At 39.3% G+C, this 2,741-nt stretch overlaps 1 long non-coding RNA gene across 1 annotated transcript in view; it reads right to left on the minus strand.

The window, feature by feature from the left end:
• Nucleotides 1-2,094, minus strand: part of LOC102309304 — a 12,275-nt gene extending 10,181 nt beyond the window's left edge. The window contains exon 1 of the long non-coding RNA XR_006054636.1: nt 976-2,094. This is a non-coding gene — a long non-coding RNA (neuronal PAS domain-containing protein 4-like). The remainder of the gene's footprint in view (nt 1-975) is intronic.
• Nucleotides 2,095-2,741: the final 647 nt, after the last annotated feature.

Genomic DNA, 2,741 nt, shown 5'->3' on the forward strand with positions numbered 1-2,741 from the left:
GTCCCGTCGAGCTTTGGATGCCCCTTTGGTGGATCTGTGAGAGACCATGGTCACTGAGGTCAGAAGGCTGAACTGAAAACTAAAGTAGTAAATCCAGTGAGCTCAAACTTTTGTCTATTTCCACACTCGCATTTCAAAAAAAAAAAAAAAAAATGATGTCTAAGTGGCAAGTGTAGAGTAAAAAAACAAAAACCTAACAGAGAGTTTTCTGAACTGATCCTGCCTCTTTTTTCCACAGTTCACCCTGTCTGATATCTCTTCCCCACAAGCCAAAGCTGACTTTGAATATCAAGGGTTCCTATGGAAACTGCTGATATGAGAGGCTGTTGTGCGTCTCCAACAGAAATGAGGGCTCTCGATAGACTTTGCGTGATCAGTATCTTTCTGGACCCATCCACGGAGAGCCTGGGGTTTTTATAGCTGCCAAGGCTTCAGCGTGGGCGTCACACAGGGAAGGCTGGGCTTCTGATGCTCCCTTCATTGCCTTATAAAGTGGGTGTCCTCTGAGTGGGGTGCCCCACGTCACAAGCTCTCAGAAAGTGCCACAAAAGGAGAATTATATCACAATGTATCCCAGTGAGTTAATCAGAGATCCACAACTGGACTTTTTAGGGCAGTTATCTGGACTTAGCTTATGTGTTATAACCTTTCAAATGGACACACTATGAATTTCCATTATTATGTTATATTCAGAACCATATTTCCTATATATATATACATGTATATTAAAAGAATCACTTTGAAAGAGTTTTCTTTGATTCAGCATAATTTTGGCGGCATCATGTGCAAGGCTGGATTAGTATGTATCACAAATAATAAGCTACTAGGCTGTAGACATGGGAGGGGATTAAGTGCTCCCCGTCGTGCATGCACTATAACGCACAGCTGATTCCAAATTTTCCCAGCAGCCGTGCGCTGATTCAGCCACTAGAGGACGTGGAGCAGAGAGGAGGGGAAAGAAGAGTTATCACTGACCTGAACCTCCTGTAGACTGGGCTCCGGTGATCCGCGGGCAGATGGTGGGAAGTGCAAGGAGTACTGACGTGACATTTACACAAGTTGCACCAAATAGTCATTTTTGTCGCCGTTGTTTCCACCTAACGAATAAGCATTGGTTGCAAACGATCAGACATTGCTCGTGCTTTTTTAAAAAGGCAATAAAATGTTCTTTTTTCTCAAGTTTTAAAGAAGTTCTATCGTGGGTATTTAAAGCAGCCCCCTGTGAGGTGAAAAGAAAAGGCGTCTTCATCTCTTACCTCAGCAGACCGAAGATGAGTGTCAGGCACTTGTAACCGTCCCTCCTTTTATAGCCCCAAACCCCACACCTCTCCTCCGACCCAGCCAGTGAGGAAGAGGAAAAGGCTAAATGGGATAATGTTACCTGTTGTGACGCGATGACAAACGACCGAGGCGGGTTATATTTGGTGAAAAGAGCCCTAAAAATAACCCGTCAGACAGGACGCAGATGAATTAAAGTGCAATCATCCAAAGAAAATGTTTGAAACTTTCCTCTTATATGTGCAGACACTGTGGTATTTTAAGAAAACTGCGATTCCCTGGCCAATCAGGACGTCCCCTGGCACCCGGACAAAGTAGTCCTTTTTTGTTGTTTTTGTTGTTGTTTTTTTGAAGGGGAAAAATTGATAATCCATCTTGGAACAGCTTTGAAATTCAGAACATCACACCACACTGTAAAATACTTTTACCTTTTTGTAAATTGTTGGCTATTATTATTTAGTGTTGATCTATTTTCTGTGTTGCAGGAACTCAGACCTGTTAACCGTATAACGTGATTTTTGTCCCCCATAAAGTGCACAAAAACACCGACTGTCGCAAAAATGAGTCGTGTACATTTATATGTAATTTATTTTTATTCATTTTATTCATTTTTACTTTTGTCACACGGTTTAATAAAGGCTTCAGTAAAATAAATACGTTTAAAAAATGGGAACTTTTTTCTGGGAACTTTCATGGTTCGGGCTTTGTAGGGTTAAAAGGAGAACCGACTACAGATGGCGCTCACAGGACAGAAAGATTAAGAACCAGCGGTTGAGTCTGCTGGATTTTACAAACTCACTCCAGCATTTGTTGTGAAATGCAGTGGAGTAGAAATTCCGCATTTGATGGTTTTCTGTGCTGCTTTAGAGTATGAAAAAAGTCTTTGGTTAACTTTTATTTCTTTATTTTTTGCTTTCAAGGAATCAGACTGTCTTGTAACTATTATTTATTTATATATCAAGTCATCCTTAATAATTCTTCAGACTTTAGAAATGTTGTCCACGGTTTGTATCGTGGGTTTTCTCACTCATTTTCAGTCCAGTCCTTGTGTCTGAACATTTTCGTTTTCTTTATTTATTTATTCAGCCGATTAACACTGAGGTATGAGTCACTGAAATATAAAAAGAAACACTTAAGAATTTAATATTTTTATTACTGTCACAAAAATGTTGTTCTCATTTCATTGAATATTTTAAAAAAAATACCTAAGTTAAAAAATACATTTGTCCACAAACAAGGTGATTCTCAAAAACAAAAGGTATTAATCAAAAATGTGGCACCTTGTGACATAATGTGCTGTCCTTAAAAAAAAAAAGGAAACTAGGGAAATGGAGGACTATCTACAGCAGATGCACGGTTTCTGAAAGTCATGTCTTTAAGAAATTGAGAGAATCCAAAAAAAAAAAAAAAAAAAAAAAAAAAGGCCTGAGAGATGCCCTTTAGTTGATCCGTCTACTGTTCAC

The sequence above is a fragment of the Haplochromis burtoni genome, unplaced genomic scaffold (assembly GCF_018398535.1).
Source record: "Haplochromis burtoni strain Fernald_Lab_line unplaced genomic scaffold, NCSU_Asbu1 Contig_96, whole genome shotgun sequence".
Lineage (NCBI taxonomy): Eukaryota > Metazoa > Chordata > Actinopteri > Cichliformes > Cichlidae > Haplochromis > Haplochromis burtoni.